Source organism: Chlorocebus sabaeus, chromosome 12, assembly GCF_047675955.1.
Source record: "Chlorocebus sabaeus isolate Y175 chromosome 12, mChlSab1.0.hap1, whole genome shotgun sequence".
Lineage (NCBI taxonomy): Eukaryota > Metazoa > Chordata > Mammalia > Primates > Cercopithecidae > Chlorocebus > Chlorocebus sabaeus.
In genome coordinates, this window is record NC_132915.1 from 66,187,270 (window position 1) to 66,202,300 (window position 15,031).

Sequence of the window (15,031 nt, forward strand, 5' to 3'; positions counted from 1 at the left end):
ACTAGCAGAGTGCTGCCTTGAAGACTGACATGCCACAGGAAGTCACTTACATGATAGAGTCTGAAAGCACTACATTGAAACTTCAAAATAATTTATGGCAAATGTAACTGCCTCATCCTGCTAGAATTTTTTTTTTTTTAAGACGGAGTGTTGCTGTCACCAGGCTGGAGTGCAGTGGCATGATCTCGGCTCACTGCAACCTCTGACTCCCGGGTTCAAGTGATTCTCCTGCCTCAGCCTCCCGAGTAGCTGGGACTACAGACACACACACCCATGCCTGGTTATTTTTCTTCTTTTTTTTTTTTTTTTTTTTTTGTATTTTTAGTAGAGACAGGGTTTCACCATGTTGGTTAGGCTGGTCTTGAACTCCTGACCTTGTGATCTGCCTGCCTCAGCCGCCCAAAGTGCTGGGATTACAGGCATGAGCCACTGGGCCTGGCCCATCCTGCTAGAATTTTATACTTGCACTGTACCTGTCTAGAAATTTCCTTTTCTCTTGTGCTACATTTTCCTAAAATTTTAAATAACTACCTTGCCACTTTAATAGCTACATCAAAGAACATCTTTAGCCAGTTAACACTTTAAATATCATAAAAGTTTCACAAACGCATCTAAAAGTCCATAAAAACCAACTATTAGTGGCTTCTTTTAGCTGCCTGTAAATCTGAGACTACATGTATTTTAATATGTTTAAGAAATCTGGGCCGGGCGTGGTGGCTCACGCCTGTAATCCCAGCACTTTGGGAGGCCGAGGCGGGTGGATCATGAGGTCAGGAGATCGAGACCATCCTGGCTAACACGGTGAAACCCTGTCTCTACTAAAAATACAAAAAAAAAATTAGCCGGGCTTGGTGGCGGGGGCCTGTAGTCCCAGCTACTCGGGAGGCTGAGGCAGGAGAATGGCGTGAACCCGAGAGGCGGAGCTTGCAGTGAGCCGAGATCACGCCACTGCACTCCAGCCTGGGAGACAGAGCAAGACTCTGTCTCAAAAAAAAAAAAAAAAGAAATCTGAATGTCTTGACACCCTAGAAAATGCTGTCTGCCACCCATCCCAGTTGCCCCCCAAAATCTTTAAACAATTTTAAAAAATGTTTTCTTGGCAGGGCACAGTGGCTCACACCTGTAATCCCAGCACTTCGGGAGGCTGAGGTAGGTGGATCACCTGAGGTCAGGAGTTTGACATCAGCCTGACCAACACGGAGAAAACCCGTCTCTACTAAAAATACAAAAAATTAGTGGGGCGTGGTGGCACATGCCTGTAATCCCAGCTACTCGGGAGGCTGAGGCAGGAGGAGAATCGCTTGAACCTGGGAGGCAGAGGATGCAGTGAGCCAAGATTGCACCACTGTACTCCAGCCTGGGCAACAAGAGCAAAACTCCATCTCAAAAAAAAAAAAAAAAAAAAAAAAAATTGTTCTTTTCTTTCCAATCCCAATTGATGTGTAGCACAAACAATTTTTAAACATGTCTTTCATTGTCTTTTACCGCTGACAGATAAAGAAACTTATTCCTTTTTTTTTCAGGTGGAGTCTCACTCTGTCACCCAGGCTGGAGTGCAGTGGCACAATCTTAGCTCACTGCAACCTCCAGTTCAAGCAATTCTCCTGCCTCAGCCTCCCGAGTAGCTGGGCTTACAGGCGTGCACTACCACGCCTAGCTAATTTTTTTTTATTTTTATAGAGATAGGGCTTCACCATATTGGCCAGGCTGGTCTCAAGCTACTGACCTTGTGATCCACCTACCTGAGCCTCCCAAAGTGCTGGGCCTGGCCAAGAAACTTATTTCTTAATGAAAAAAAAATAGTCTGGCTAGGCACGGTGGTTCACGCCTGTAATCCAAGCACTCTGGGAGGCTGAGGCGGGGCAGATCACCTGATGTCGGAAGTTCGAAACCTGCCTGACCAACATGGAGAAACCCTGTCTCTACTAAAAATAAAAAAAATAGCCGGGCATGGTGGCGCATGCCTGTAATCTCAGCTACTTGGGAGGCTGAGGCAGGAGAATTGCTTGAACCTGGGAGCGGGAGGCTGCAGTGAGCCAAGATCGCACCATTGCACTCCAGCCTAGGCAACAAAAGCGAACACTCCCCCCCCCCAAAAAAATTAGGCCAGATGCAGGGTCTCACACCTGTAATCTCAGTACTTTGGGAGGCTGAGGCGGGAGGCTCACTTGAAGCCAGGTATTTGAGACCTGCTTGGTCAACACAGTGAAACCTCTTCTTTACAAACTTATTTTTTAATTAGCTGGGTGCAGGGCATGGTGGCTCACGTCTATAATCTCAACACGCTGGGAGGCCAAGGTGGGAGAAATGTTTGAGTCCAGGAGTCTAAGACCAGCCTGGGAAACATACGGAGACCCCCACCTCTACAAAAACTACAAAAATTAGCTGGGCGTGGTGGTGCATGCCTGTAGTTCCAGCTACTTGGGAGGCTGGGTGTGAGAGGGTTGCTTGAGCCCAAGAGATTGGGGCTGCAGTGAGTTATGACCATCCCACTGCACTCCAGCCTGGGTGACAGAGCAAGACCCTATCTCAAAAGCAAAACAGAACAAAGTAGAAAGAAAAAAAAAACTAAACTTTTATCAAGATGAAAACTATGACAAAGCATTGGAGACACTATTATTATGGTGTCTTTCCAAAAGAGAAGATGAAAATGGACTTAATCCATTTCTTACACCTAGTTTACTTTCAAAGCAGTATATGCCTTCACTTCTCAATCATTTATCAAATCAGTAACGCTCAGCAAGTGACCTATACTTGACCTGCAGAATTGCTTTTGATCATCTATTCAAAATAAGTACAATGTAAGTAACTTAAACATGTTTAGATTTTTGTAGCATTTCTGGGTTCCTCCCACAACTGAATGCCCAAACACTGGATTTTCTTTTCCCGGTCTTTCTTCCTCAAATTCTCTTTGCAAAAAAGACTAAAACATAAGGACTATAAAGGTGAAAGCCTTGCATTTTTAGAGGAAGATGGCTGAGTGGATTTTAAATTATAATTGACCAATTAAGATGTACTGAAAAATTAATTATACCATGTCAACAATATCAAGCATAGAAAAAAAGGGTAGCAACTCACCTTAAGCATTTTAAACTTAAGAAATTGGCAATCAGCCAGGTGCAGTGGCTCTCATGCCCATAATCACTCACTTTGGGAGGCCAAGGCAGGTGGATCACTTGAGGTCAGGAGTTCAAGACCAGCCTGGCCAACATGGTGAAACCCTGTCTCTATCAAAAAATACAAAAATTAGTGGGGCATGGTGCCATGAGCTATAGTCCCAGCTACTCGGGGGGCTGAGACACAAGAATCATTTGAACCCAAGAGGCGGAAGTTGCATCGAGCTGAGATCAGATTGCACCACTGCACTCAAGCCTAGGTGACAGAGTGAGATGCTGTCTCAAAAAAAAAAGTAAATTAGGAATAAAGGCATTTGTAAACCTGTTATCATACAAAGTAACAGATGACCAAGTATAATTTCCAAAGAGTAGACCTATCACTTAATCATCCTTTAAAATCTGTAAAATGAACATTTTATTTGTTAATTTCCATTTATATAAGGAAAAATATCACTCTCGATAGGCTTCTTTTCAGTGACAAACATTTTGCAGAGCAGGAAAGCAAATTAGGAAAACAGGAAAATTCACTGGTTACAATTATAACGAATTAGTTGGGTACAAAAGACTCTTTATGGGGGGCAGGGAGCCAGGATTTTACTATGTTGCCTGGGCTGGTTTGAACTCAAGTGATCCTGGTGCCTCAGGCTCCCAAGTAGTTGGGACTACAGGTGTGTGCCACCTGGGCTAAAAGTCTATTAATTTTACCAAATTTTATTAAATCTAAGATGTCTGTACGGCCGGGCGCGATGGCTCAAGCCTGTAATCCCAGCACTTTGGGAGGCCAAGACGGGCGGATCACAAGGTCAGGAGATCGAGACCATCCTGGCTAACCCGGTGAAACCCCGTCTCTACTAAAAAATACAAAAAACTACCCGGGCAAGGTGGCGGGCACTTGTAGTCCCAGCTACTCGGGAGGCTGAGGCAGGAGAATGGCGTGAACCCGGGAGGCGGAGCTTGCAGTGAGCTGAGATCTGGCCACTGCATTCCAGCCTGAGCGACAGAGCTAAACTCCGTCTCAAAAATAAAAAAATCTAAGATGTCTGTGATTATAAAACGCATTATTTCATGTAACACTAGGAAAAAAACTGCCAATTGAGCTATGGCATAATGCTTAGTTACGGTATCCTGTCTTCAAGGAAGAAGGAAAACCGACTGCCAATGACTACTAATGATAGAGGCAGGAGACAGACAAATGCCTAGGCAGATAGGGGCACATCCCCAGTGAAACCCTACCTCCAAGCCAAAAACAGTTTAAAGCCTGAAAGTCAAGCTACAAGTCAAATCTATGGACCAGATTGAGAACCTGTCTTCCCATTTGATGTGCTTTCTTCTGATTGATCCCCAACTTTCACCTATTTTACATATACCTACCCCTTTCCTAATTGGTTTTCTACACTGTCGTACCCACCTTTGAGTGGTGTCTTTGCATTAACCTTTTTTTTTTTTTGAGACAGGGTCTCACTCTGTCTGCAAGACTGGAGTGCAGTGGCAGGCTCTCAGCTCAATGCAACCTCTGCCTCCCAGACTCAATCGATTCTTCTGCCTCAGCCTCCCGAGTAGCTGGGATTACAGGCGCACTTCACCATGCTGGGCTCATTTTTGTATTTTTAGTAGACACAGGGTTTCACCATGTTGGCCAGATTGGCCTCGAACTCCTGACCTCAGGCAATCTGCCCACCTCAGCCTCCACAACTGCAGCAATTACAGGCGTGAGCCACCACACCCGGCCTTCCCTTTAACCTTTTTGCATACTCAGAAACCAATCAGCACACACTCCCCATTCTGAGTCCCTAAGAAGCCCCAGAACCAGCCACACTGGGAAAGAAGCCACCTGACTGCAGGGGTGGGGGACCACCCCTGAATGTCCTCTTCTCTGAGGCACTCAATAAAATTCTTCTCTGCCCTCCTCACCCTTCGAATTGTCAGAGTAACCTCATTCTTCTTGAACAAGGGACAAGGGTTTGGGAACCACTAAATGCGGGTACAAGCTGTAACACAAGTGGTCCGAGTGGGTGGAGGGTGGTGGGTGGCACATCACTCCTGTTGGCAAAGTGGTTAAGAAAAATCCAACATCACCAATAAAATAATCTTGGAGAATAAGAATATCTATTATAATAAGTAGTCCAACACAGTTCCTAATCTGTTTGGGATGTCAAGATAAATCAAAGCTTTTAGGAAATATATGTATAACTAATAAAATGAAAGGCACCTCCAAAACTGGATCTTGAAATTAAAAGCCACTATTCAGTGGTGAAAATGATGAAAACATATGTAAAGAACAATAGTTCACTCAGAAACAGCTAGTCTTTTAGGAGATGAGAAGTTCACTTCACACTTAGACAAAAGGCAGTGTAGTGCTACATTCCATCCCACCCGCTACGCTAACAAAACTGGCTCTACTAGACAACATCCATATTTGAGATATATTACATACAGTAAAAGAAAAATCACATGCTTAAAACTGACAGGGGGAAAGTATTTAAAATTAATTCACATTAAAAAAAAAGTTGAAAGCTAACATAGAATCAATACCTTGGGTTCTTTTTTCCATTTCCAAAACGAATGTGAGCCAGATTCAAAATTCTCTGTCAGCACTACACCAGGTTTTGTCAAATTCACTGAACACAAGATTTTTTTAAGTCTCCAATTTGATATAACTCATGCTGAGTTCTTTAACTACTATCTGATATCCTAGTGATTTTTTATTACTTCCACTTTGGGGACAGTCTTGTGAGTCTCTTTTGAGAGCGTTCACTCTTAAGCTTGTAAGATGCCTTTCCTCCAAATCTTACCATTTTCAGAATTTTGCTACAGACATATCAATTAACCAAAATCCAGCATCTTCAGCTAACTAAAAGTTTTGACACAACTTTTAGGGAAAGGTGCAAATCTCTAGTAAACAGGGTGACTTCAGGACTCCTCAAAAAAAGAGTCTGCTTATTCAGCAAAACCCAAGGGCCCAGAACAGGTCCCCACCCAGGCAGTCTTACCTGTAAGGTCACCAAGCTGGCTGTGGTGGCCAGGTCAATCTTCCCAAATTTGATGAGATTTCCAGAAGGGTTAAAAGGAACAGTGAACGGTTTCCTTTGGCTTAGGGGCTTTTCTCTAAAATCCTTTTCTTCTTCCCATCTGGTCTTTTCCCTCTGAACTATTAGCTTACTGCCAACCACCGTCACCACAGATATCACAAGAGTTTAGGCAAATGAAAAGCAAGTTCTACCCAGCCTTTTACATCTAAGGCACAACAGCCCATACTAGCACAACAAATTACCAATAATGACTAAGGCACAGCATTCTCTTCAACTTCTAAAGAAAAGCCTGTAACGTCTTCTACTTAATACAAGTGAAAAATAAGAGAACATGCTTTGGAATATTTTTGCTTCAATTTTTGAAGGTGAAGAGTTTCTTCTATTAATTCAAGTTAACTAGAGTCAGAGACTACTACTTACGAATCAAGACTTTACTGTGCTTTCACCTAAATTTTTTCCTCCAAATTATTTAGGATTTGTCTTCTGTTCAGAAAATTAGTTTCCATAGTACCCTTCACTATGCCAGAATGCTGACTTAATAAAAAAATGGCCATTTTTAAAGGAAAAAAACTAACCTTCAACTCCCCTTAATTCACTGCCTTTTATTATTTACATACAAATCTGTCCTCCAAACAGGAGAACATGGGACGGCAGTGTCTAACCACCGCATCCCCCACAGCTCCTCGCACGAAGCCTGGGAGTAGTGGGCATTCAATAAATGCCTATTAAACATTTCAGTCCTCTCTTAACAACAAGTTGGTGCATTCCAAAACACTGGCTCCACCCCTCCAGGGTCGGCCGCCGGCTCCCGATGGCAGTTTGCCTACGGCCTTGCTCTGGTGAAATCAAACCTCGTCGCTCAAGAAGACCCAGGATGGGGGCAAGGGAGCCGTCCGACCCCATCCCGCAAGGCAGCAGATCCTCTCTTCATTCCACCAGGCTGTTGGGCCTGAGGCCTTTCCCACCCCATTCGGGAACCTACGTAGCCAGCCAGAGATCCGCAGGGGTACCAGCTCCCGCCCCAGCCCGCAGACAGTCTGGCGTCGGGACACCGGGGACGCCTGCGCAGAAGAACCCGCCTGGCCCCTTCGCTCCGACGGTAACAATGCCCCCTCAGGAAGACAGTCAGGGTAGGCTGGGGGCACCAGTACACGTCTGCGCGCTCCCCGACGCCTTGGCGCGCCCCTGGTGCTCAACCTTCCCCACGTGAGCGCGCCCGCCATCACGACACTCTCTGACGGGGTCTCCTCACCTGAGCCGGGCTCCGCCCCCCTCCTCCTCGCTGAAGGAGGCGGTGACCCCTCTCCGATCGGACTCGGCAGTGTCAGAGGAGGTGGGAACGTCGAGACCTGCGTCTCCGTTATGGGACTTCCTCCCCCTTCCGCCCGCCCCCCTCCCACCCCGCCTCTAGTACCCTAGCTCCTTCAGCCAGTTCGCCGGGGCACTCTGAGAACACCGCTGCGGCGCCCGAGGATAAACGGAAGTGACGTAATGCAAGAGCGCCTACTCCGCCCTTTTCCTCCTCCCCCGGTTGGGTTACAACCAATCAGCAACGGGGAGGGCGGGGCCGGGGTAGGAGTGCAGCCAGCCGGCGCGCGGAACCCGGAGGAATTTCTTTGGCCCCCAGAAAAACTGACCAATCCACGGTCTCTGGAGTCTGGTTGTGTTTACTACCGACTGATTCCGTGAGCTCTCTGACCAATCACCCTTTGCCTTACAACACGTACAACGGTTAACAAATGCCTTTTAGGGCGGGATTTATCACTAAACCGCTCCAGGTTTGGACTATAGAAATGCAGCTGTTCGCTGCAACCAATCAAAACCCTCTGTGGTTTAGGCAAGAGGGCTTTCCGCCTAATTCCGCCAATCACAACAACGACTGTGTGAAGTCTGAGGGCGCCCGAGAGGCGGGCCCTCAGGGCAGCCTTACCGCCATTGGCTAGTCCTGAAGGATTTTTCCACCCACGTGGTTCCCGGCCCTTTAGTGACCCAGGGCTCTTCTCCCGGGGTGAATTCCCTTTGCTGAACACACACAAGTACGGGGTTGGAGATTTGAGTTCCCACTTCATGGATGTTGGGAAAGATAAGATTCCAAGAGGCTCTTTAGGTTGAACTAAGCCGAAGTCCAGGGTAAAAACGGCGAATAAAAAAGGTCGGACGCCGCCCCTCGTCCAGCCGGGTGGCTGAGCGTCTGGAAACGGAGGTGCCACAGGAGCCTGGCGCCTGGCCCCGCACTGGGCCGCAGGTCATATAAGCCTGTCGTCTCCGTGCCCAGATTCATAATCACCCGCACCCCAAAAAACAATAGGAAGCGCTAAGCTCTCCCATTCATGTTCCAAACGTGGAAGGGTCGCGTACTTGTATGAGACGCGGTCTGAAAAGTGCGAGCGCCGGGGCGACGCTCGGGTTTCCAGGTGCACACTCGGAGACAGAACCCGAGCCCTGAGCATCGGGCACAGGGGCCAGGGAAGAAGCTCCCTTTCTTCGGATGAGGACGGCAGAAAAAAAGCTCCCTTCTCCTGTGCAGCTTGTTTGGGAGCGCTGCTTGGCTCTGGAGACAAAGGCAGGCTCGCGAACATGGCTGTGTTCTCCTGGGGGTGGGGGTTAAGGGTCTTGGAGGAGCTCCCATAAAAATGGAACTCCTGGCCAGGCGCGATGGCTCACGCCTATAATCGCAGCAATTGGAAAGGCTGAGGCGGGCAGATTGCCTGAGCTCAGGAGTTCGAGACCAGCCTGGCCAATATGGTGAAACCCCGTCTCTACTAAAAATGCAAAAACTAGGTGGCGGGCGCCTGTAATCCCAGCCAGCTACTCGGGAGGCTGAGGCAGGAGAATCACTTGAACCCGGGAGGCAGAGGTTGCAGTAAGGCGAGATCGCGCCGCTGCACTGCAGCCTAGGCCACAGAGTGAGATTTCGTTGCGAGAGGCGGGGGGAGGAACTCTCCGCTTTACAGAATTGAACACACCGGATACCCCTACAGCTGATTCCATCCCTTCAGTTACCGGTCGGATGTGTTGATTTCAAAAAGCAACCTGTTCGCATGGATTTCTTGAAGGCCTCGGTGGAGTCTGATGTTTAATTCTTTTCCTTAAGATTCGCTGACACTCTATAGCCATCACACATATTTTACTGCCAGATTCATTGGTAAAATAAAGAAAATATGGAATAATGACAGTAAGCCAGGCAATAGGAGAGATTCTTTTGCGTATGTGACTCTCAAAGGTAAATGCCATGACCTAGATTACTCAGATTTAAAGGCTCACAAAACTTTCTAAAATTGTATATTCAGAACTTAGTAGTGTGTGGAAGTGGACACCTGCTATATTGTGGTCGGGAGTATCACTGATGCCCTGTTTGACTATCACTTCGTAGTATCTATCAAAATTTAAAACATGCGTTTGTTCCCTTCTAGCTGGCAATTCCTTTCTAGAAATATATGCTACCCAAATACAAAGATGTGGAATAATAAACCCAAGGCTCTTTACCACAGCTTTGTTAGTACAAGGGGCGGGGGTGGGGGGAGAGGGGGAGTGGAGAACAAACCTAAATGTGCAACTAAAGATTACAAAAATTTGATAAGTATGGTGGCTCCTTCATGACTAAGGCTCCCATAGATGCAAAACGAAAGTAATAAAATCCTGCGGCCAGGCACGGTGGCTCACACCTGTAATCCTAACACTTTGGGAGGCTGAGGAGGGTGGATCATGAGGTCAGGAGTTCGAGGCCAGCCTGTCCAACATGGCGAAACCCCATCTTTACTAACAAAATACAAAAATTAGCTGGGCATGGTGGCGGGCGCCTGTAATCCCAGCTACTCGTGAGGCTGAGGCAGGAGAATCACCTGAACCAGGGAGAAAGAGGTTGCAGTGAGCCGAGATCTCGCCATTGCACTCCAGCCTGGAGGACAGAGCAAGACTCCATCTCAGAAAAATAAATACATATATACATACACACTTACATACATACATACAGGTACCTGCATGCGGAGGTACACGTGAAAGTTTGTGAATGTATGGCTGGCTGAGTGTGAAAGGATACTATCAAATGTTCATAATGTTATTCAGGGAAGGAGTGGAGGTGGTGATGAGACGTTTTAAGAGGGCCTCCTTAGGCCGGGCATGGTGGCTCACGCCTGTAATTCCAGCATTTTGGGAGGTCGAGGCCGGTGGATTGCCTGAGGTCAGGAGTTTGAGACCAGCCTGGCCAATATGGCGAAACCTCGTCTCTACTAAAAATACAAAAAATTAGCTAGGCTTGGTGGCGCATGCCTGTAATCCCAGCTTCTCAGGAGGCTGAGGCAGGAGAATTGCTTGAACCTGGGAGGCGGAGATTGCAGTGAGCCGAGATTGCGCCACTTCACTCCAACCTGGGCGAGAGAGAGAGATTCCGTTTAAAGAAAAAAGAGGGCCTCCTTAATTTTTAGTTTTACAGACTGCTGTATCAATTTAGTTCCTACAACAGGTGTTGTTACTTTAGTAGTATTTAGGAAAACCTGGAATTTCAGGTTGCTTAGATTTTCAAATCACTGACAAAATTATTCCTAAAGTAATCTATATATTTCCCCAAAAAGGTATCAATAAGATACTTCTTGAAATTAGACAAATAAGTTCTAAGATTCATAAGGGGAGATAATATTGAAAGAATAAGCAAGACAGTCATGGAAAAAGTAAGTTGGATATCTACCTGTGAGGCAGGGGAACAGGATCTGGAGGCGGTGACCTTCAGACCCACTGCTGCTGACTGGTTATCAGAGGCTACTTCCTTTTCACCCCTACCTTTTTCTGCGTGGCAATTGCTCCGTGGCAGTTGTAAGCCCTCCGTTTTCTGCCTGACAGTTGAAATATGAAAATACCGGCCGGGTGCAGTGGCTCGTGCCTGTAATCCCAGCACTTTGGGAGACCGAGGCAGTCGGATCCCCTGAGGTCAGGGATTCGAAACCAGCCTGGCCAACATGGTGAAACCCCTTCTCTACCAAAAGGAGAAAAATTAGCTGGGCGAGGTGGTGAGCGCCTGCAATCCCAGCCACTCAGGAGACTGAAGCAGGAGAATGGCATTCACCCTGGAGGCAAAGCTTGCAGTGAGCCGAGATCGCGCCACTGCACTCCAGCCTGGGCAACACTGCGAGACTCCGTCTCAAAAAAAATAAAGAACAAAAAAATAATAAAAAACGAGCCAGGTGTGGTGGCACATGCCTGTGATCCCAGCTACTCGGGAGGCTGAGTCAGGAGAATCGCTTGAACCCAGGAGGTGGAGTCTGTGGTGAGCCAAAATCATGCCATTGCACTCCAGCCTGGGCAACAAGAGCGAAACTCTGTCTCAATAAATAAATAAATAAATAAATGTCTGCTTTCACTGCCTTGCTTTGTTTGTGTGCTTTGTCCAATTCTTCAAAATGCCAAAGAACATGGACAACTACCCTCAAGTGGTAACACCTGACTTTTTACAACAAATTTAATATCAATTTAATCAAATATGATATTTTTCAAACTAACCCATAACAGCAAAAGAAGAAAACCTGGAACAATTTTTTTTTTTTTTTTTTTAAGATAGAGTCTTGCTCTGTCGCCCTGGCTAGAGTGCAGTGGCATGATCTCAGCTCATTGCAACCTCCACCTCCCAGGTTCAAGGAACTTTCCTGCCTCAGTCTCCCAAGGAGCTGGAACTCAGGGTCACGCCACCATGTCCAGATAATTTTTGTATTTTTTGGTAGAGGTGGGGTTTCGCTATGTTGACCAGGCTGGTCTTGAACTCCTGACCTCAGGTGGTCTGCCCACCTTGGCCTCCCGAAGTGCTGGGATTACAGATGTGAGCCACTGCACCTGGCCAAACGATGTATTTTATAATCTTGGAGTAAAGTAGATGTTTTTAAACAAAATACAAAGCCTGAGAGATAAAGTCTGATGAATTAAGCTAAACAATAATTTACATTTTTCAATTGTGCAAAAAATTCCATAATTGAAAGACAAAGAACAGAGAAAACTATTTGCAACATATAACATAGACTTTAAAAAAATTTTTTTAGAGACAGTCTCACTCTGTCACCCAAGCTGGAGTACAGTGGCATGATAGACTCACTACAGCCTCAACCTTCTGGGCTCAAGCAATCCTCCTGCCTCAGCCTCCCTAGTAGCTGGGATTACAGGCATGTGCCATCATGCCTGGCAAGTTTTTATTTTTTGTAGAGATGGGATCTCACTGTGTTGCCCAGGATGGTCTCAAATTCCTGGCCTCAAGCAATCCTCCTGCCTCAGCCTCCCAAAATGCTGGGATTACAAGCATGAGCTAATGTGCCCGGCCATAACATAGATTTAAAAGGCTAGGTTCCTTAATATATAAAGAGTTCCTGTATCTCAGTAAGACCAACAACCAACTGTAAAAGTAAGCAAAGGATACAAATAAAGAATTCACAGAACAGGACACAAAAATGACTCACGCCTGTAATCCCAGCACTTTAGGAGGCTGAGGCTGGCGGATCATGAAGTCAGGAGTTTGAGACCAGCCTGACCCACATGTTGAAACCCCGTCTCGACTAAAAATAGAAAAATTAGCTGGGCATGGTGGCACACGCCTGTAATTCCAGCTGCTCGGGAGGCTGAGGCAGGAGAATTGCTTGAAGCTGGGAGGCAGAGGTTGCAGTGAACTGAGATCGCGCCGCTACACTCCAGCCTGGGTGACCGGAGTACAGGGTGAGTTGCTTTATGGAATCTGACTCGCCTTTTCAGGTCTTTGTTAGTGTTATTCTGAAACACCAGCAGATGGAGATATTACCCCAGGAAAGGAAAGGAGGACTTCGCTTTTCTCCCTCTCCTTTCCCCCTCTGGAAAACCATTTTCCTTCTCTGAAAAATGATACTAAAAGAGAACTCCAGGTGTCTCTGAATTATTTCCAAACTAAATTTCCAAAAAAATATTATGTGTTAAATTCTGCCTGTGATTATCCACGATTTGAATATAAAAGAGGCCACTTGGCCGGGCGCAGTGGTTCACGCCTTTAGTCCCAGCACTTTGGGAGGCTGAGGCGGGTGGATCACTTGAGGTCAGGAGTTCGAGACCAGCCTGGCCAACATGGTGAAACCCTGTCTCTACCAAAACTATAAAAATTAACCAGGCGTGGTGGTGGGTGCCTGTAATCCCGGTTACTCAGGAGGCTGAGGCAGGAGAATTGCTTGAATTCGGGAGGCGGAGGTTGCAGTGAGCCCAGATCACGCCACTGCACTCCAGCCTGGGCGACAAGAATGAGACCCTATCTCAAAAAATAAATAAATAAATAAATAAAATAAAAAAATAAAAGAGGCCACTATAGGTTTTTGCATTTTGGTTAATGCCTAAGAAGGGCTCCCTCCATCCTGCCCCATCCCAGTTATACAGGCACGTATGTATATATACATGGTGTGATAGGTGTGTCTTTTGAATAACTGTTAAATAATTAAACAACACAGGGGTATAGTATGATCCCCTTCCCACCTACCCGACCATCAACACTTTGCTTCCATGGATAGAATATCTGTCATTTGGAATTCTTGCCTGTGGTAATTCTAGGAGTTTTTGCTTCAGTGGGTGTATTGTACTCTTCGCCTTTTCTCCTCGCTACAAAACAGTCAATCCAGGGGACTTTCACAGAATTTATCTGACTGGCAAAGATGTGCCTTAAAAGGAAATCAGTCTGGTACAACAGTGCTTCCTAAACTTCAAGTGCGCATGAATCACCTGCGGATCCTCATTCAGAAGATTTGATAGGGTTGGAGATCCTACATTTCTAACAAGTTCCCAGGTGATGTCAAGGCTGCTGTTTCCATGGACCACACTTTGAGTAACAAGGCCATACAATGTGTTCCTATATCACAAGGGACCAAGATACTTCTCTTAAGAATTATACTTGGCTCATCATAGCCACTGTTATCTTGGTCACTTGGCTCATCATAGCCACTGTTATCTTGGTCACCTTTAACTTTGATTTAACTGTTCACATTTTAATTCAGCCAAAAAACATTTATAGAGTCTGTTATGTGTAAACCCTATGCTAGTTGATTTCAACCAACATTACCAAACATGTTTGAGTTCCAGTCCCTGTGCTAGGCTTCCAAGATTAGTGATAATTCAGGCCCATTCTTTGCCGTGTCATTCATTAATTCATTCCATATTTATTGAGGGTCTACTATGTTCAGGAGTTGGAGATAAAGCAGTGATCAAAACAAACATAATTTGTTTATTAACCCCCAAAGTGTTTATTGTTAACCCCAAATAAGTTTAGTGAGAAAATGATCAATGGGGGAGACAATCACACAATTAAGCTCTTCATCCTTATTTCTTCTTTCTTCTTCTTCCCTTTTCCTTCCCTGAACAATTCAATCCAAAATCATGAGGTGGGGCCAAGCAAGGTAGCCTTCCAAGGGAGGAAGGGCTAGGAGAGCTAAATACAACACATGATTCTTGACAGGACATTTTTGCTATAAAAACATGATTGGGCCAGCTGCAATGGCTCACACCTGTAATCCCAGAACTTTGGGAGGCCAAGGTGGGAGGATCACTTGAGCCCAGGAGTCTGAGACCAGCCCTGGCAACATAGTGAGACCTAGTCTCTACAAAAAAATTTTTTAAATTAACAACAACAACAAAAAAAAGCTGGGTGTGGTGGCATACACCTGTACGTCAGCTCGGAGGTTGTGGTGAGAGGATCACTTGAGCCTGGAAGGTCAAGGCTGCAGTGAGCCCTGGTTGCAACACTGCACTCCAGCCTGGGTGACAGACTGAGACCCTATCTCAAAAAACAAACAAACAACAAACGCTGGGACAATGGTAAACTTAAATGGGATGTGAGGATTACATGGTAGTAATCTACCAGTGTTAATTTCCTAATTCTTTTCTGTTTAATTTTTTTTTTTTTTT

General features: G+C 45.9%; 1 protein-coding gene across 3 annotated transcripts in view; it reads right to left on the minus strand.

Moving 5' to 3' along the window:
• Nucleotides 1-7,612, minus strand: part of ZBTB5 (zinc finger and BTB domain containing 5) — a 46,459-nt gene extending 38,847 nt beyond the window's left edge. The window contains exon 1 of one of the 3 annotated variants that reach the window (XM_007968706.3): nt 7,560-7,612. The gene's annotated coding sequence lies outside the window, so the exon portion shown is untranslated. The other 2 variants (XM_073021781.1, XM_007968705.3) reach the window with 2 other exon arrangements.
• Between the last annotated feature and the right edge of the window lie 7,419 nt (nt 7,613-15,031).